The 21,702-nt window shown below is 39.1% G+C and overlaps 2 pseudogenes across 1 annotated transcript in view; both read left to right on the top strand.

The window, feature by feature from the left end:
* Positions 1-6,125: 6,125 nt before the first annotated feature.
* LOC146484983 (uncharacterized) overlaps positions 6,126-21,702 on the top strand; it is a 55,582-nt pseudogene continuing 40,005 nt past the window's right edge. Inside the window, exons 1-2 of the transcript XR_014863484.1 lie at positions 6,126-6,236; positions 16,559-21,226. The product of XR_014863484.1 is annotated as an uncharacterized LOC146484983 (transcript). The remainder of the gene's footprint in view (positions 6,237-16,558; positions 21,227-21,702) is intronic.
* LOC146484984 (uncharacterized) lies at positions 11,926-16,078 on the top strand (annotated as a pseudogene).

Genomic DNA, 21,702 nt, shown 5'->3' with positions numbered 1-21,702 from the left:
AGAAAATGTATAATGTTTAAGACCGTTAGTAATGTAAGGACAAGTGACGCAATTTTGTCCACAGCGGAAAGATCCTGGTGGTGAATTAGTGCTGTTAGGAGCGGTGACAGTCGGTAGCTGTGCTTTAACTGAAATGTCGCGAAGGTTGGAAGTGCGTCTGTAAGCGACGATAGGTGGGTGTTTAAAAACGTCCCTGCAACGGTCGGAGGAAAGTAATATGTTAAAATGTTTTCGTAATATATTAGAGAGGTGAGGAAGTGCTGGGTTATATGTAACGACAAAAGGTATGCGGTTAATAGAGTCGTTACGATTAGTTTGCAGAGCGTCAGTGCGAGAAATATTAGCAGCTCGTAGGAATTGTGAGTCAAGGAAGGTCAGTATGATATCCTCGTGCGAGGAGATAAGCTTTTAATTCATTAATGCGGATTTGAAATGTAGCGTTAGTAGAACAGATACGGCGGATGCGAAGAGCTAAGCTAAATGAAATAGATGTTTTAGTATGTTGAGGATGGCATGATGAACTAAGAAGATGTTGGTGTTTATCTGTAGGTTTAGTGTATAGGTCAGTTTGTCTAGTGCCGTTATGTAGAGATACCATTACGTCGAGAAAAGGAACGTTAGTTAATGAGTGACTGCTAGTGAACTTAATAGTGGGATGAATATTATTGAGGTAATCGATGAATATTTTAAGATGATCTAGACCTTCAGTCCAAATCATAAAAATATCATCAAGGAACCTCCACCAGGTATGGACATGGTAAGGAGCATTAGAGAGAGCGTTAATTTCGAAAATGCCGAGAAAAAGGTTAGCAAATGAAGGAGCCATCTTAGTACCCGTGGCAGTACCATGGACCTGAAGATAGTGTTGCTGATTAAATGTGAAGTTATTCATGGTCAGTATTATGCGTAAAAGGTCACAAAGTGTCTCAGTAGGAATGTGGCTAAGCGACGTCTCAAAGACAGATTCAACGAACATAGACGCCCAGTTGACAAAACTAACATTACATCCAAACCAACCACTGTTTCTGAACATTTTCTTTCTCAACCTAACCACTGCCACACTGACATGCAACTAATACCACTTGAAGTTATCTACTCCTCACGTGATTCAATCAGAAAAGCCAGAGAGTCTTTTCTTATAGATTTAGCGGGGACCTTGGAACCCCACGGTTTGAATAGACGTGATGAATTGTATTTTTTTTATTTTATTTTACGTCATTTCCGCCGCTCCCATGTATTGCAACATCCTCCATAATATAATATTGTAATTTCATTTATATAATTTAGTAACATCTAAACCTGAAGAAGGCTGGTTTGGCCAGCCGAAATATTGTTTTAAAGTATATTACGTTGTGTCAGCTTTGCAGTAGTCTTTGGACTTCTCATCGTCTATTTTTCAAGTTTGGCTGATTTGATCTCCTGTGAGATCCAACGTACAAGCAAGCAGGATCTTCGTTCACGGCTTTTGCAGTTTTTAAAATTTTCATTCATTTTAATATTCTTTTCTTGGCATTCAAATTAGCCCTTCTTGCTTCGCTCAAGGTAAAATATTCTTTTCAATTTTTTTAGCTTAAGAACGAGGTAAGAAGGGTTAACTTAAATAAGGAAAACAGAATATCAAGACTGTATCCGTTTTGGAATAAACAGTATAGAACACCGGTCATAATTAGATAAAAGAGGTGATACCTTGTTCCTTTCTTATTCCTTGTCATCCAGTTTTAAACTTTTAAAATGAAAATATATTTTAATGAAATTACCCAGAAGAGAAGCAGGTACCAGAATTTCTAACCAATTCTCTCATCGTGACGTGGCTTGGCTTAGTTTTGGAAGTTTTAATGCGCTGATCATTATTTAATATAAGTATCCGATTAAATTTGCAAATTCTATCACGTTTTCCGGACTGGAGGCAGTAAGAACTAGAATGAAGATTCACAGGTTAAAGATTAAAGTTTCACATTCGTTAATTACGATCTCTGTAAATTCTTCTACTTTTGCGGGAAAGATAAAGATTTTTCAGTTATTGAAGGCTTTCATAGACTATGAAGAATTGTTACGTGACACACCTTTCTCTCTCTCTAATATATTGCTTCCCTGCCGTATCCGGTTTCAAGGTTACGCAGACTGTTGTCATGTCTCACTCTAGGTTAAAGCTCTAAGTCCAGTTGGGCGCTGTATAAGTTAAGTGAGACAGATTTCAGCTATACTGTAAGTCATTGATATAAAACGACGATTTTCAATTCAAAAGAAATGTTAAGGCAGACTCTGCTTCCTACTTCAGAGCAAATGTTACAGAAAATGCAAATTTGAATAGAAACAACTTGTAAAATGCTAATGAACACGCATATACGCATACCGATGATAGAAAAAACAAGGCGGATCACAAACAATTTCAAAAAGCTTAAATTAATGTGTTTAAGTTGCTAATTAAGAAGGGGTTTTACCACGGCAAATCTTCTTTTAAATGTTTTGCGAGTAGTGAGCAAACATAGGCAAATGTTTGCAGCGAAGTAAAACTGCATTGTTAAGGGGGCATTACACCTTAATTTGAATGAAATTTGAAGAGGTTTTAAGAAGAGATAGAAGAAAGAAAATAATTTTTGGAACACCAACAGACAGTTGTTACCCACGCAAGAGCACCCCAGGTTGATAGTCATAGTTGAACGTGAGCGAGATATTTCCATTAAAACCATCAAGTGGCGGAAAAATGGCGTTTAGGTGTAATCCCCCCTTAAAATGAGACAACGACCGTTGAAAGTAACCTAAACCAGATTGACAATCAAACTCGTAATGTTTTGCGCTCAAACCATGTTTTGAAAAAGTCCGCGGCGCTAGCGATGATTTGCAATTGTAGATTCTCTCTGCTTTGAAAATACCACAGTCTGTTGTATTTTTTCGTCGCGAATTTCCACTCGTTGAACTGTCAAGTATTACAAGTCAGTTATTAGAAGTTATTATTACAAATTATTCTTTCGACTTACCGTTTCAAAAATGTTTGTTTTCCAGGTGAAAATGGTACATTGAAGTCTTAAAAATTTACACGTGAATATCACGGCCACAATTTTGATTGAAAGCGAATAACAAAAGCTTTTCTTTCTAGGCCTCCCTACTGATGTGCAGACAATGGATTCTGATTGGTCAGTCTTTCCTCGAGACAATTGGAAGAGTAGATGACAAAAATATCCCTTCCACGCCTACTCTTCGAAAGCTTAAATTGTAGTCTATGGGGACGTCAATCATAGAGGGGCCTGGGTAACTGCTACTTAACACCTAAACATCCCACTAAATAAACGGAAATTCAAACTGGAGTTTCAGGATGGCATCCCCGTGCTGCCAACAATTACATATAACATTAGTATAGCTCAGATCAGCTTGCGCACGAAACAGCTCAGGAAACAACTGCAGTACTATTACGTCTATCAAATTGAATGCAGAAATTGCAAACAAATAAAAACCTCAGCAGCATCGAAACTTGATGGATAAAGAGACATTTAACGTTCATTCAACTGACCACGATGGGATTTAAAGAATTCCAGTGCTGGTGTGGTTGAGTGCTAATTAACTACGTAACAACTTACTTTAAAACGTACAATGAATAAGTAGTAACAAAAAGTAAGTAAGAAAATAAGTGAGAAATATAATTTAGGATTATTTTTTTCATCTCACCTGATTTTGTCGCCCTCTATAAAAATAAACTCTGGAAAATTAAAGTTATTTAATCGATTTGGTTTTCGCCTAGTCTTTGCTCTATAACAGCGCCTTTGCAGCGCTGCATTCTTCATTACATAAATTATGTGTAAAATCGTGGAACCAACGGCCTTTGTATAACTCTCAAAATAGATCTGTGGCTCTCCACATAGCTAATTCTGAGCTCAATGGATGTGTTTTGTCGCTTGCTATATTGTAGAACAAGAGGCAATTATGACCTCTGGTAGGGATAATACTAGATATTGAACACCACCGGAAAACAGGCTAAAAAAAGTGTGAGATGGACAAAATCAGAGGGCTTCATTGGCAGAATATGATGACCTTCTTTATTCTTATTCTTTCTTAACGCGGGCGACCCAGATCCAGACTAAATAATTTCCACGCTAAAACAAACAAAAAAACTAGCTTGGTCATAAATAACACTTCAAGACTGATCATCTAAGATAATTGCAGCCGGCTTGTGCGTGTTATAAACAATACCTCAGTCAAAGTGTTCTTGATTAGTTTTCATTTACATAGTCACGCTTTAGAATTTCGTCAACAGACATGATAGCTGGAGCCATATCAAGTGATTTAATGATTGTGTGAAGGGGAAAGTGCATCATCAGTATTTCTATAAGAACTAATATTTAATTTTTGTTAACAAAAAAAATTTCTACTAATTTCGCGAGGCATCCATTAACACAGAAAATTCCGGCTTCTTCGATATGCACGCCCCCTAGGATACTTAAACAAATGGCGTAATTAAAGGTCAAAGATCATTTGCGAAACCACTGTCTAATTTTGGTTTTTACGGTTGAAAGAATCAATAAGAAACAGGCTTTCAAGGAATGATATTTATTTAAACTCCGAAAACTAGTTAAACCTTTTTTGGAGAGCCCAGTCTCATGCATCCTTGGGGAGGGAGGGCGGTTGCATTTAAGGTAAACGTATTCTCTACTCTTCATTCCTCGACAGATCCTAATGTGAAGTTTCAAGTGTTCCTTTTTAAATTGTATGCATAATAAAATTTTGGAATTCACCAGAACTTGAAGAGTTGTTGAAAATGCTCTAGCTAAACACTTAATTTGACGTTATCGTGAAATATGCAACTTTAAGGAGGCGCCAAGCAGTTTTTCTGGACTTAGGGTGCAAGTTTTAAAATTGCAATCTCACATAGAAGGTAAACTTCGATCTCCTTCAAAAAAGAGTAACCAGAGCCAAGAGGTATCATTGCTTCATGCGCAGCGGTTTTACCATTTGATTATGCATCTCACAATTCTGCTATAGTTAGTTGCCGAAAATAAAAACATGGCGAAGGCGGACTTACAAGTTATTACCGTAAATGAGACCCCTTCAGAGAGAGAAAAGGAAGTGTTAATAATCGCTAGTCATGCTAGACCAAAGCCACCATAGCTATTGTGTAGGAGGCTTTTTTATTTTATAAGGATGATTAAACTTTGATACTTTGCTTTAAAATTTGGGAGTTTTCGGTAAAATTGTGAGATTTTTAGAATAAAACTTGAGATTTTTATAACATCTTTTGAGATTATCCCGATAGTTTTTTAGGCGATTTTTAGGGATTATTGTAGCTAAGGCTAGTCCACAACGTATCAAATTAGAAAATTGGCTCGAAAACGGGACGCGCTCTGCAGTTAATTTATTTGTTTGTCATTCCGCAAGCATCGTATTTCGTATAATTATGGCATACCGCAGGTCACGCCACATGCCATTCCGCAAACTCATGCCGCCTTGGCCCTCACCGAAAACCGATAGTGTCAGTTTTTGAACGCCCCGACCAACAATTCTGAGGAGTACCTTCCTGGAGGTACATTTGGCTCTGTTGGACTTTCTATCGACGCAGGATACTCGTTGGTGTAAGGTTCCTGCGGCTTGGAAAACATTTAAAGCCTCAGGGTCCCAGAGGCAAGAGCAGGCTAAACACGATTTGTTCTCGTGCTTTTGGATTTGAATCACGTGAGAGTACATGTGGGTGAAGAGACAGTGGGAGGCAATCCATCATATTCGCACCATTAAAGATGATTAGAATCGCTGCTTCATAACAGACACTAAGAAGAATGCCCAATTGCGCAACTGAGGTCACCGAGCGTCGGTGAGCAGGAGTAGCCGATAGGAACATAACATGGATAGATCGCTATCCAGCGGATAAAATGTATTGGTTGGAGTACATTTTATCCACTGGAGAGAGTTATCCACGCTTTGAGCAACCGAGCCCAGCACACGCCATTTAAAGATAAACTCCTCTTATAAAAATGTTATTTATCATGTTGAAACATCGCGGTAATAGTTGATTAAAAAAACCTTAATTGCTTTATGGTTCACGAAAACTATATTTGGTTCTTCAAATGCCCTACAACTCTCTGACGTAGCCAGTGAAAACTTTGGGGGTATTCAGTCAACTGAGACAACTGTGATTGCATAATAACGTGGAGGATTGAAATGCTAACATCATGCCACGGTAATGGCTCAACTAAACATCATGCGAATATTGTGGCTTGTGATTCTGCTTTTTGCACCTGTTGTTTGTCAGGGTAAGTTGTATTAGCATTTCATTTGATCTTAGTTTAGCTGTAATACACCCAATTCATATTGTCTTCCTTTGTTGCGGCAACACCTTAACTATTCTCCCATATTTATGAACTGATAATCAAGCTAGCTAACATTGAAAGACCAAAATGCATTTGTTAGTAAACAATATTCTGAAGGATAAACACCTTAAAAAACTCCATTCTGTCCGAAGCCTCGCACGAAAGAAGTGACAAATCGCAGTATTAACGAGTGATGTACATTTCTTATGTATTTTGAGAAGTAGCTAAGGTCACCCAACCGTTCGTTTCGATGGAATATATGTTGTTGGGAAGACCTTTCGCCATCTCAGAGTTGCTGACTTAAATGTGATGAAAAACTGAAAATTTCTTTAGAAAAATGTTTCTCAAAACTTTCGTAGTACTCGGATCGGAAATCTAATCTTCCGTTGGAGGGACAATGATTCATTTAAAACAGGTTATCATTTTCGGAAAGCTTACGGTAGCCCCACGGATATTCGAAGGAATAAAGAATCGGAATGTCAAAATGTGTTAGATTGTTTTAGAATTCATTTGAGGCTACAAAGCAAACAGCAATTCAAAAATTTTGCAGATGGATTCTCGTTGGGCGCTAAAACGTACATTTTGATTTAACTGGTATTGTTAACATTTGCTTAAGAGGACGGATATAAGTGAAACATATTTCAGCTCCACTGTAAGTTATTCATATAAAACGCCGATTTCAATTCAACAGACACGTTTAGGCAGACACTTCTCCATGCTTCAGAGCAAATAGAAAAAAGAAGGCGGATTACAAAGATTTTAAAGCTTAAATTAATGTGTTGAAGTTGCTGATTAAGAAGGGGTTTTACCACGGCAAAGCCCTTTAAATGTTTTGAGAGTAGTAGGCAAACAAAGGCAAATTTTCGCAGGAAAGTCAAACTGCCCTATTAAAATGAGACAACAACCGTTGAAAGTGACCTAAACCGGGTTAAGTAAGCTAGAAGTTTGCTGTGATGTGAAAAGGAAGGAAATTATTGTCTAAATATATAGCCGATTGAAATCCGGTAATGTTGAGTAATCAACTGACAACTCAAAACCCCAGCAACATCGAAACTTGAGTGTTTTAATTTTATTAATTTATTTGGCTTGAGTAGCAGTCGTTTCCGTTTCGTTTGAGCAAAGCGGGGCAACCACGAAAGACGCGCGAGGGTATTGGGCTTTTTTGCTCCTTTTCGCCCAATGCCCTCGCGCGTCTTTCGTGCTTGCCCCGCTTGGTTCAAAGGAAAAGGAATCGACTGCTACGAAGGCTATAATTTATTTCGTTATCTCAACTATTCTGAACCCCCCCCCCCCCCCCTTCCCCGGGATGATAGTCAAAATGCAGCGATGATTAAACCTTGCAAAACTCACGAACATTCTTGCCATCAGGACAAAATATGGGGGTATGACGTCAAGTGAGTCACCAGTGACTGCATAATAATGCAGAAAAATCGAAACGTTTTCCTTAAGTCACCATAGTCTGGCTCAGGACAACAGCATGCGAATATTGTGGATTACAATTCTACTTTGTGCACCTGTTGCATTGCAGGGTAAGTTTTACTAAGTTTTAAACGAATACTCCTATACTCCAAAGCCTTTATGTCTGAAGTCGCGTCACCTACTAGTCAAGCGATGGTTAAGTAGCTAACCGATTAATGGCCCTGGAATAACGATAACACATTCGTGGTGAATAAACTTCGCTTTGCTTAGAATGTTGGGTCCAGATCCTCGCAAGAAGGACTGAAGTAAACAATATGGATGTTATTAATGCATTCTTGATGTACATTCATTCTGCCATTACTTCTGAGCAACAGCTTACAACGTGTAATTTCAATTTAACTTAGTAGTCTGCCATTTCCACACTACTCAGTCAACTACCGCCTATAATAGGCCTTATCACGATTTTCGACGCCATTTTGACGGGTAGGCAAACAGGCTTGAAATAACAGTGTTTGTGTGGAAATCCGATGTCAAATAATTTTCTTAAAAAATCGCTTCTGAAAAATTCATGAATTAGAAACTTTTGGCACTAGGAAAAGGATTATAAGAAAAAAATTGGAGGGATGTAGCTGTGACAGAAAGCGTCCAGTCGTGTTTTGAACTTTCCATACATTTGTCTGTATAGCGAACCAGCCGTGAGCTGCTGCTAAAAATAGTTCGCGGGAAAAAATACAAGGAAATGTATGGAAAGTTCAAAACACGACTGGACGCTTTCTGGCACAGCTACATCCCTCCAAATTTTTCTTAAAATCCTTTTTCTAGTGCCAAAAGTTTCCAATTCATGAATTTTTCAGAAGCGATGTTTTATGAAAATTATTTGACGTCGGATTTCCATACAAACACTGTTATTTCAAGCCTGTTTGCCTACCCGTCAAAATGGCGTCGAAAACCGTGATACAGTGGAACCTCGATTTAACGAACCTCTATTTAACGAAGTCCTCGATATAACGAACGATATTCTATATCCCGGCCAAAGTTACAGTAAAATGTATGGAATAGAACCTCGATATAACGAACATAATCCGGAAGCCCAAACGTAAAATCTACCTCGATATAACGAATTACAATGTCAACACGCGACAGAAGATAAAGAGAGAAAGATTAATTTTATTAAACTGAACACGATGGGGTTAAAGTATACTAATGCAGGTGTGGTCGAGTGTTAACTATGTAACAACGTATTTTAAAATGTACTATGAGTAAATAGTAATATAAAGAAAGTAAGTAAATAAGTAAGAAATATAATTTAGGATTATTTTCTTCATCTCACGTGATTTTGTCGCTCTCTATAAAAATGAACTCTGGAAAATTAAAGTTATTTAATCGATTTTTTTTTTCACCTAAGTGTGGAACGGTTTAAATTGTGGTTGTAATATTCTATGTTCTATAACAGCGCCTAGCTCTTCAGCGCTGCATTCTTCATTACATTTGTGTAAAACCGTGGAACCAACGGCCTTTGTATAACTCTCAAAATAGATTTCCTGGCTCTCCATATAGCTTATTCTGAGCTCAATGGGGATGTTTTGTCGCTTGCTATATTGTAGAACAAGAGGCAATTTTGACCTCAGGTAGGAATAATATTAGGTATTCAAAAACTGCTGGAAAACGGGCTAAAAAAAGCCGGTACGAGATCGACAAAATCAGAGGCCGGGCTTCATTGGAAGAATATGATAACCTTCTTTATTCTTATTCTTTCTTAAACTTAATAATTCCCACGTTAAAACAAACAAAATAACCCATCTTGGTCGTAAATTATGTTGAAGGACTTTCATTTGAGTAGCCATACTTCAAGATTCAAGACACCATCCCAGATAATAATAATACAGCCGGCTTGTGCGTGTAATAAACAATACCTCAGTCAGTCAGCGTGTAATTCATTAGTTTTTATTTGTATGGTCACGCTTTAGAATTTCGTCAATAGACATGATAGCTGGAGCCATATCAAGTGATTTCATGATTGTGTGAAAGAGACTGAAATTTCATCATCAAGTATTTCTATACGAACTAACATTTAATTTTTGTTAACAAATTTCTAATAATTTCGCGAGGAACCCCATTAACACAGAAAATTCCGGCTTCTTCGATATGCACGCCCCCTACGATACTTAAACAAATGGCGTATTTTTGGAGTTATGGTCCAATATCATTTGCGAAACCATTGTAACTCCGAAAGCTAGTTATAAAACTTTTTTGGAGCGCCTAGGAAGGACGGTTGCATTCATTGTAAATGTATTCTTTACTTTTCATCCTTCGACAACTCCGCGAGCAGAGGCCCTTCGATCTTCGATTTATCTAGGAAGATCGAATAGCCTCTGCTCGCAGGGTATCCTTCGACAGATCCTTATATTGAGTTTCAAGTGTTCTTTCTTAAAGTTGTATGCATAAAAAGGATGTTTGGAATTCGCCAGAAAGAGTTTTTGAAATGTGCTCAAGCGAAACACTTAATTTGACGTTATCTTGAGACGTGAAATATGCAACTTTTACCGGTTTCCTTAACCAGCACAAGCTTGCATTAAAATAATTTAAAATTAATGACCCATGCACTTCTGAGACATATATATATAATTTTATTTTTTTTTTTTGCAACTGAAAACGCGAGATAAAAACAGACACCGTCGTTAGTATGGGGACGGTATGCCCCTCTTGGAAAACGGAGTATTTTTCGTTTGTTTACGTTTATTTCCAATCACTTTTCTTCCATTTTTTTTTTATTTCAAATTTATAACTGATCATTATAGGCGTCAGGTCGTTTGGAACGCCGGGGAGAGTATGTTTTTGTCATTCTCAGGCCCTTAAGATTATTTTGTTTTATTTTGTTCTCTTCATTATGGGAAAGCTACGGGAGCTCAGAGCTCAAATATTCATTAATTTGGCCAAAGTTATACCCTGATGACGTTTGCCTCTCATGGAGCGATGCTGACTTGGCAGTTCTACACTGTTGTTTGGATCACTTCGAATTTTTTGCGCACGTATTGTCTCTTCTTTATTAACCGGCCCGCCTAAGGCCAGCACAGTTCCTAGATCTTCCTAGTTCACCCTCATTTTTTTACCTGGTGTTGGTGCAGTAACTGGCCCGTTGTAGTAACACCCATTGTTTTGCCATTTTCTTCCGAATTACTCGCCCTAAACATTCTGTTTTCGCTAAATCAAACTAATACTCTACAGGCAAAATAAGTTGACCACTATCTATTTTTCTCAATAATAAGACAGGCAAAATAGATTTACATTCAAGCAAAGAAATAGGTTAGGTAAAATGCAAGGCTGTTCGGACAGCTAAAATAATTTTATTGCCCAATATTTCGGTTAGACAATTCTAACAAAAATTTGACGGCAACGGTAATTGGATGTTGTAATAAGAATGTTACTACAAGTAGATTTATGCTCAACCAAGTAGATTTATGCTGAACCGAAATCTTTAGTGTGTCTGTGATTTGGTCGTTTAAAGGAAGGAGCATCGCATCATGGTCAGTGATCTTCAGTGTGTCGCTCGCTTTCCTGGAGCATTCACCCGCGAATGGCTTTACAAGAGATTAAGCAAGAGACTCCTACAGTTCAAACAGTTTATAACGGACCGAGAACTGTTCTCCCGGCAGGTCTGAGGTTGTGGCCTGGGGAATGTAAACTTTAGATTCCAGACATAAGTTGTTTAACACACTTAAAAGGTAACTCTGCAAGCCCTTTACATCTTTTCACAAAATCACAAAACGAAGAAGGGTGGACTCGCAGTTGTTCTTGTGAAGAGCGGTCTTCTTAATCCGCAAACATCGAATCCGAAGAAAGTTTAATAGAAAACTCTTCACGATCTTCACGATCACTTTTCCCAAGTAATTTACAACTGTTTTGATTAACAGCTGAAAAACAAAACTACCGGGCCACTGTTTATTAGTCTGGAGTGCATGGGTGGAAAAGTTTTGTCTGAAAAAAAAGCACCGGTGTTCTCTCACCTTCTATCCCAAATTTCCGTACCTTATTTTCATTCGCTCACATAGCAGGGATTCTTCGCTTTTACAACTTGCCCTTTTTACAACTTGCATCATGCTTCAAAGCCTAGCTAAACAGAGAGCATTAGTTAGGAAAGAATTTTTGTTTTCACAGGCTTAGCATAATTTGTTGGTCACCGGGACGTGAATTCCAGAAAATTTTTATTCCAAAAATGCGTGTGATGGGGATGATTGCTGTAAACACTCAGCATTCAACTGGTTTCGGAACACAGGGTTACCTCTCATACTTTGCATTTCTCACGTAAGTCCACTGGATCATGCCTAGTTCGCAGGATCTAGAGTTTTGTGCTTCGTGACCCTTTTTTCCACACAGATAACGTTTTGCTCTCCGACCGTTCGTGTCCTAGTACCTTCGGACATTGTACTCGAGGAGTAAAGCGTCACGTGATATTGTATTGTTGACCGCAATCCAGTAGTATAAACAGCTTGTTTGTCAAAGGCTCTCTGTGCGCTTCCATATGCTGGTGAGCACTTTGTGCTTAATCTCTACCGGGGCTTTTGGTGCTCTTACACGTAAGTGAGAAACATCAGACCCTGCAGTCACCCTCGAAACTCTTCTACGTTTTGAAAGCTCAAGAAACTGCAATTAGTTTACGTAATTAGTCTTACGAACAATAAGCTGGCTAGGACTCTCGCCAATCTGTGGATTAAGGCTCTAAATTTACTGTCTGATCGTTCTTTGTAAAATCACACCTGTTCATAAAGGCTTCTTTCATCTGTCTACAATCGGCGGCTTATTCGTCTGGGGGGGAACGCTCCGAGAGTAGAGCACTGAGATTAATGGCAGTCCAGTTTCCATCTAGACCCCCAATTTACTTTTACCGATTGGAATAAACAATAAAATATTTTCCTCATACCACGTTCTAAAACAAAAAAAAAAAAACACATCGAGATGTAAAACTTTTTTTCAAATCTTTTTAAGAACCAAGAATGAAATTTAAAAAGTTGAAGAAATTCCAGCCTTGAAGTTGAACCAAATACATTTGCAAGTTTATCATTTCGGTCAAAACCAAAGATGGCAAAGACTATGAGCCTTCTTCGCTCCGAAGTCTTTTTGGTCTTTAGATATCGTTTTGAACGATATCTAAAGAAGAACAGCTACTCTGCCCAGTGTCATAAATGCCCTCGTATTTAAGTAAACAAGGAAAGTCCTCCTGTCCAAACAGAAAGACTTAAAGAAAAAAGGAAAAGGAAACAAGCCAAATGCTTCTATAGCTTTAACCAGTGATGAATTGAATACGCTCTTCGAAAATGGCCACTTCGGTACACGAAATCCTGAAGGGTTATTAAACATTCTCTGGATAAACAACACCGTGCATTTTGGGCTCAGAGGCTGCAAAGAACACATAGACCTGTGCTTGGGCGATGTAAAGTTGGAGGAAACCGTAGACGACGAGGAATATTTGGAGTCTAATGAAAGACAAACCAAAACAAGAACCGGTTCAGGCTGCCGCGATGTCAGGGCAATGCCTAAAATGTTTCCCACCGATGGACCAGAAACAACAACAACAATACTTTATTTCACTTATAATTATTACAATAAAAAATATATCTGTCTGGATTTTTAAGAACATACCCTCAGAAATTAACCACATTTTGAGACTTTCTAGGCTGATGGAATATGTTAGTCCAGATCAAGACTTTAATTAGGGCTCATCACAAGAAAGCAAGGTCAAATAATACTACAGACCTGGTATAGATAGTCTCCATCGCAGCCGTTCTTAGTGTCGTCACGCAACGCTCCCTCTTTGTGGGGAGGAGCGTTGCGTGACGACACTGAGAACGGCTGCGTAGGAGACTATGGTATAGAAGGCTTGTCTTTGAAATTGGACATGACACTAGCACTGACATGAATCATGGCCTATGTGTTGACAAAACAAGTTGCGACATTTGGCAATTATTAACGGCGCCAACGCATCTTAAATCTCACCCAAAACCCGGTCTTTTAGCGGTCCAGTCTAGCTTTCTACAACAGAATCGGCTTAATCGGAGCAAGACAGCGTTTTAAATTGATTTTCTGCCTTCATTCTAAATTTACAAATCGAAACGAATCGCGCCGAACGACATCTGGAAATTATTAATGACATTGAGTCCGGAAATCCGACCCCAAATCGCACTTCTTGACTAATCAATCACTAGCCTAACAACGCTACAGTTATAACGGCGAAAAATAATCGAATAGCTTTTCAAACTCACGCTTTTTGAAGAAAAAATCCTTGCCATTTCTTGTTCGTGTTTGGCCATATAACTTCAAGTCCCGGATGTTGACAAAAACATTGGAACGGGGAACACATACAGCGGTTTTCAACAAGAAAATAAACTAAGTCTTTAGCCAGGTTAAAAATTCCCGATAATTTCATCTTGTCCGACTAGAAATCATCCCTAAGACCTACTTTTAAAAGCCAAAGACTGTCACCTCCTCAAAAGCAAAGCCCAAAATTTCCCAGCCTTAGTCCAAGCCCGAGTAACTAAAATTTACCCGTCTAGCTCAAAACAGGACTACTGGTAGGAAGCATATTAGACGAGGCAGGAACTGCACTCGTAAGACTTCTTCCCTCACTAGACTTAATGATGTCCTCGGGAAAACTTTACTTCAGGAAGCCAAACTAAACGCTAGGGCTAAAGAATTTCTTCTCAGCTAAGAGCGCGCCAAATTCAAAGCGAGTTCGTTGTGCCGTGTATAAACGTTTGAGAGAGAATGGGGCTAGCTGGGAAAAACAATTAAAGGAGTCTATATCGGGTAGTTTTGGGGTGGGGGGGTGGGAGGGAAAAAATAGCTTTTGTCTTAAAAATGACTGCTGGTGACCCTTGTATCGTACATCCTTAAATTCGATGGGAAATGAAAAAAAACAACAACAAACAAACAAAAAAAGTTATATGTTAAGAAAAGTTAACAAAAATCATAGATTTCCGAGGGTATGTTCTTTTAACTCCAGACAGATACATACATACATATATATGTATATAAATAGTTTTACGGAGTCGGACTAGTTCAAACACATTTATTTGCTACTCCGAGTTTCATGCTTCTCGCCAAGGAATCACCAGGCAACTGTCAAAAACAACGCCATCTGAGATATACAAAAAAATTAATAACGGTTAAGACCAAAGATACACAGATTTGAAGATTTGAAAATGGAGAACAATGCACTCCTATGAGCGTGACAATAACGGTTAATAACGGATACAATCTGAGATGTACAAAAACTAACGGTTACAATCTAAGATATGACAAAAATAACAGTTACAATCTTATTAAGACATACACTTGAGATATGAAAATTCTAATAAACGTGGTAGTATGTAGTTGTTTAGATCAAGTGATGACGGTATTCAAGAGGAATTTCTTAGAGTGCCAACAGCTTGATGTCAGTTCGTTTCTGCTGTTAAGGGATGACATTTCCGGTGTACATATTATGAAGTACTTCTTCCATAGACACAAATTACATTTTTTGGTAATGTTTGAATATGATTTTGCACACTTCACTTTTCGCCATTTGATTACATAATCGATTTTCTTTTCCTTTAAGTTCCATATGTATTTGCTGAGTTCAGTTTCGTTTCTGTATCGTAAGTGGTTATGCATACAATCTTTCATACAACGACACACCCCATGTGATCCCACGAGCAAGCAGAAACAGGACAGCCAGAAAAACGTCCTGTAGTGGTCTACAAGCTCTACGCCCAGAAGAGACCTGTCAACAACAATTTAACGGCAGAGTCACTACAAACGAAAAATTGGTTCAAGGTTGGTCCTGTTGGCATAAACAAACTTAACAGCCTGGCGTGAAAACTATGGCTCAAAAAGCAGCAATTAACAACGAATGTCCCCAGGGAGGAGACCAACTAGAAAAACCGAAGGTTAACTTGGCCTCCATCCTCAATCTACCTTAAAATTTTCAAAACAAACTAAGCAAATTTTACCTTATAAGAATGTAATTAAAAGATTCTAATTAATCTTCAGGAAAATAAAGGTTGTTGTTGTTGTTCCGAAATCACAGTGGTAGAAAAAACTATGATTCAAACACTTAGCGAAAACGTTATTCCACCGGTTTATATTGCTCAATTGTCAAAACGTAAAAATCTGTAAAGCATCGAAAACTACAGCAAGGTCTCGACAAAACAGCAAATGTAAATGTCCAGTGTTGAAGCTGGTACTGCAACCAAGACGTCCTCGTACGGAAAAACAATCCAGTGATTTCGCCATCCACTTCTAAATCACAGCAATCTAAAGCTTTGTTCAGCGGGGTTATCATTAAAGGTGGCAACTTTTCCATCAACGGAAACAAAGTTGTGTGTGCGTAACTCTCTAGAACTGCATTCACTGACGTCACAACTCTTGTTTACATGGATAATTTGGTTTTGTTTGTTCCTGACGCATACTGTTGGTGAGATTCTACCCACTCGTCTCTGTCGCATTTTTCATTTTGAGTTAACTTTCCCTATACAACCATGGGAAAATGCCCAATTAAAGACAAGTGCCATTGAGAAAGGGGCAGCTTCCATTTGTAGAATATTAAATTTACTACCTTTTGCCAAAGTGCCTTTCATAGTTCGACAAAAGTAAACAAGTCCCATTATGGATTTTATATAGGGACTAAATGTTGTATAGCCTCTTTTTAGGGTACCTTTTATTGCGCGTTTATTCAAAGTAAACTTTTGAGAAAGAACAGACTTATTTCTATTCATATAAATCCTCCACCACTCTTCTTCTGAATATTGTTCATTCCGACATTTCTTAATACCTCCCTTTCACTAACTGTCAATTTCTTTTCTTTTCTTCAGCTGAAATTTTGCCAACGTCAGCAAGCACATTACATAGTTTAACGCAGTCAGTCAGCCAAAGTTTCTCTATTTCAAGAAGCCCATCACGAAGTCAGACACGGACTGTTAGCCTCACTGTTTCTGCCTCAACACCCGTTTCCCACAGTCTCTCAAAGTCTGTTACTCCAAGTATTTCACCTTCCATAAGTACATCTCAAAGGACATCACACTCTCTCAGCTCCAGTGTTTCAACTTCAAGCACCATATCACGAAGTTTCTCACAGTCTGTAAGCTCCAGTCATTCAGCTTCAACGAGCACATCACTAAGTGTCTCACAGTCTCTAAGCACAAGTATTTCAACTTCAAGAAGCACATCACAAAGTGTCTCACAGTCTGTTAGCCAAAGTGATTCAACTTCAACTAGCTCATCTAAACGTATCTCACAGTCCGACAGCCTAAGTGTTTCTCCTTCTGCAAGTACATCACAGACTGTTTCAAAGACGGTCAGCCCAAGTGTTTCAACTTCAACGAGTGCATCACTTAGTGTCTCACAATCTCTGAGTACAAGTATTTCAACATCAAGTAGCACATCACAAAGTGTCTCACAATCGGTCAGCCCAAGTGGTTCAACTTCAACGAGTGCATCACAAAGTGTCTCACCGTCCTTCAGCCCAAGTATTTCAACATCAACTAGCACATCACAAAGTGTGTCACAGTCTGTAAGCTCCAGTGTTTCATCTTCTAGAAGCACATCACAAAGTGCCTCTAAGCCTGTCAGCCCAATTGATGCAACTTCAACTAGTTCATCTCAAAATGTCTTACCGTCTTTCAGCCCAAGTATTTCAACTTCAAGAAGTACATCACAAAGTGTCTCACAGCCTGTTACCAAAAGTGATTCAACTTCAACTAGCTCATCTGAAAGTATCTCACAGACCATAAGCGAAAATGTTTCTCCTTCTAGAAGTACATCGCAAAGTGTTTCAAAGTCTGTCAGTCCAAGTGCTTCAGCCTCATCAAGCATTTCCCGCAGTCTGTCACAGTCAATCAGCCCAAGTGTTTCTCCCTCAGGAAGCATATCACAAAGTGTCTCACACTCTGTTAGCCAAAGTGATTCAACTTCAACTAGCTCATCTGAAAGAATCTCACTCTCACAGTCCGTCAGCCCAAGTGTTTCTCCTTCTAGAAGTACATCACAAAGTGTTTCAAAGTCTTTCAGCCCAAGTGTTTCAACTTCAAGCACCATATCACGAAGTTTCTCACAGTCTGTAAGCTCCAGTCTTTCAGCTTCAACGAGCACATCACTAAGTGTCTCACAGTCTCTAAGCACAAGTATTACAACTTCAAGAAGCACATCACAAAGTGTCTCACAATCTGTTAGCCAAAGTGATTCAACTTCAACTAGCTCATCTAAACATATCTCACAGTCCGACAGCCTAAGTGTTTCTCCTTCTGCAAGTACATCACAGACTGTTTCAAAGACGGTCAGCCCAAGTGTTTCAACTTCAACGAGTGCATCACTTAGTGTCTCACAATCTCTGAGTACAAGTATTTCAACATCAAGTAGCACATCACAAAGTGTCTCACAGTCTGTAAGCTCCAGTGTTTCATCTTCTAGAAGCACATCACAAAGTGCCTCCAAGCCTGTCAGCCCAATTGATGGAACTTCAACTGGTTCATCTCAAAGTGTCTCACAATCGGTCAGCCCAAGTGGTTCAACTTCAACGAGTGCATCACAAAGTGTCTCACCGTCCTTCAGCCCAAGTATTTCAACATCAACTAGCACATCACAAAGTGTGTCACAGTCTGTAAGCTCCAGTGTTTCATCTTCTAGAAGCACATCACAAAGTGCCTCTAAGCCTGTCAGCCCAATTGATGCAACTTCAACTAGTTCATCTCAAAATGTCTTACCGTCTTTCAGCCCAAGTATTTCAACTTCAAGAAGTACATCACAAAGTGTCTCACAGCCTGTTACCAAAAGTGATTCAACTTCAACTAGCTCATCTGAAAGTATCTCACAGACCATAAGCAAAAATGTTTCTCCTTCTAGAAGTACATCGCAAAGTGTTTCAAAGTCTGTCAGTCCAAGTGCTTCAGCCTCATCAAGCATTTCCCGCAGTCTGTCACAGTCAATCAGCCCAAGTGTTTCTCCCTCAGGAAGCATATCACAAAGTGTCTCACAGTCTGTTAGCCAAAGTGATTCAACTTCAACTAGCTCATCTGAAAGAATCTCACTCTCACAGTCCGTCAGCCCAAGTGTTTCTCCTTCTAGAAGTACATCACAAAGTGTTTCAAAGTCTTTCAGCCCAAGTGTTTCAACTTCAAGCACCATATCACGAAGTTTCTCACAGTCTGTAAGCTCCAGTCTTTCAGCTTCAACGAGCACATCACTAAGTGTCTCACAGTCTCTAAGCACAAGTATTTCAACTTCAAGAAGCACATCACAAAGTGTCTCACAGTCTGTTAGCCAAAGTGATTCAACTTCAACTAGCTCATCTAAACGTATCTCACAGTCCGACAGCCTAAGTGTTTCTCTTTCTACAAGTACATCACAGACTGTTTCAAAGACGGTCAGCCCAAGTGTTTCAACTTCAACGAGTGCTTCACTTAGTGTCTCACAATCTCTGAGTACAAGTATTTTAACATCAAGTAGCACATCACAAAGTGTCTCACAGTCTGTAAGCTCCAGTGTTTCATCTTCTAGAAGCACATCACAAAGTGCCTCCAAGCCTGTCAGCCCAATTGATAGAACTTCAACTAGCTCATCTCAAAGTGTCTCACAATCGGTCAGCCCAAGTGGTTCAACTTCAACGAGCGCATCACAAAATGTCTCACCGTCTTTCAGCCCAAGTATTTCAACATCAAATAGCACATCACAAAGTGTGTCACAGTCTGTAAGCTCCAGTGTTTCATCTTCTAGAAGCACATCACAAAGTGCCTCTAAGCCTGTCAGCCCAATTGATGCAACTTCAACTAGTTCATCTCAAAATGTCTTACCGTCTTTCAGCCCAAGTATTTCAACTTCAAGAAGTACATCACAAAGTGTCTCACAGCCTGTTACCAAAAGTGATTCAACTTCAACTAGCTCATCTGAAAGTATCTCACAGGCCATAAGCGATAATGTTTCTCCTTCTAGAAGTACATCGCAAAGTGTTTCAAAGTCTGTCAGTCCAAGTGCTTCAGCCTCATCAAGCATTTCCCGCAGTCTGTCACACTCAATCAGCCCAAGTGTTTCTCCCTCAGGAAGCATATCACAAAGTGTCTCACAGTCTGTTAGCCAAAGTGATTCAACTTCAACGAGCTCATCTGAAAGAATCTCACTCTCACAGGCCGTCAGCCCAAGTGTTTCTCCTTCTAGAAGTACATCACAAAGTGTTTCAAAGTCTTTCAGCCCAAGTGTTTCAACGTCAAGCACCATATCACGAAGTTTCACTCAGTCTGTAAGCTCCAGTCTTTCAGCTTCAACGAGCACATCACTAAGTGTCTCACAGTCTCTAAGCACAAGTATTTCAACTTCAAGAAGCACATCACAAAGTGTCTCACAGTCTGTTAGCCAAAGTGATTCAACTTCAACTAGCTCATCTAAACGTATCTCACAGTCCGACAGCCTAAGTGTTTCTCCTTCTGCAAGTACATCACAGACTGTTTCAAAGACGGTCAGCCCAAGTGTTTCAACTTCAACGAGTGCATCACTTAGTGTCTCACAATCTCTGAGTACAAGTATTTCAACATCAAGTAGCACATCACAAAGTGTCTCACAGTCTGTAAGCTCCAGTGTTTCATCTTCTAGAAGCACATCACAAAGTGCCTCTAAGCCTGTCGGCCCAATTGATGGAACTTCAACTGGTTCATCTCAAAGTGTCTCACAATCGGTCAGCCCAAGTGGTTCAACTTCAACGAGCGCATCACAAAATGTCTCACCGTCTTTCAGCCCAAGTATTTCAACATCAAGTAGCACATCACAAAGTGTCTCACAGTCTGTAAGCTCCAGTGTTTCATCTTCTAGAAGCACATCACAGAGTGCCTCTAAGCCTGTCAGCCCAATTGATGCAACTTCAACTAGTTCATCTCAAAATGTCTTACCGTCTTTCAGCCCAAGTATTTCAACTTCAAGAAGTACATCACAAAGTGTCTCACAGCCTGTTACCAAAAGTGATTCAACTTCAACTAGCTCATCTGAAAGTATCTCACAGACCATAAGCGAAAATGTTTCTCCTTCTAGAAGTACATCGCAAAGTGTTTCAAAGTCTGTCAGTCCAAGTGCTTCAGCCTCATCAAGCATTTCCCGCAGTCTGTCACAGTCAATCAGCCCAAGTGTTTCTCCCTCAGGAAGCATATCACAAAGTGTCTCACAGTCTGTTAGCCAAAGTGATTCAACTTCAACTAGCTCATCTGAAAGAATCTCACTCTCACAGTCCGTCAGCCCAAGTGTTTCTGCTTCTAGAAGTACATCACAAAGTGTTTTAAAGTCTTTCAGCCCAAGTGTTTCAACTTCAATGAGGACGTCCCTTAGTGTCTCACAGTCTTTGGACACAAGTATTGCAACCTCACCAAGTACACCACAAAGTGTCTCTCTGTCTGTGAACCCAAGTGACTCAACTTCAAATATTTTCTCGCAACCTTTCACCTCAAGTGTTATACTGTCCGATTTAATTTCTCCTTCCGTTAGCCACAGCGTGCCTGTTTCAATAGGTACGTTTTAACATTGTTTTTATTTTCATGTGCAGGTTACATATATATCAGCTGGTTGTTTATTTGTATGTCTAAATAGCAAATGCCCTTAGGTCTATTTATTTCTTGTGGACTGATTTTGGCAATAAATACGCCACACCTTATCAAGTTTTTCCTTTTTCTATTTCCTTTTAGTACTTTTTTTTCTTTTTATGCACGTTTATAGTTTTCGTTATTTGAAGTGATCAGCTCTAGCAAAAGTTTGTAAAACCCCTCCCTGAAAATAGTACATTTTTTGTATGCACTTTGAAGTCATAAATACAGTGAAGCCGATTTATTCAATTACCTTTTCATTCAATTACTATTTATTAAAGAAATCCTTTCTTTCCACGGGTCATTCTCTTTGTAAACATTGTTGAAATGTGAACAGAACATTTCCTGGAAAAATGCAAGGTACCAGGTACATATACAAGGTATATTTAACATTATGCCACACT

Source organism: Pavona decussata, unplaced genomic scaffold (assembly GCF_977016875.1).
Source record: "Pavona decussata unplaced genomic scaffold, jaPavDecu1.1 SCAFFOLD_28, whole genome shotgun sequence".
Lineage (NCBI taxonomy): Eukaryota > Metazoa > Cnidaria > Anthozoa > Scleractinia > Agariciidae > Pavona > Pavona decussata.
Note: the sequence above shows the minus strand (reverse complement) of the source record. Positions and strands in the feature narration are given on the sequence as shown.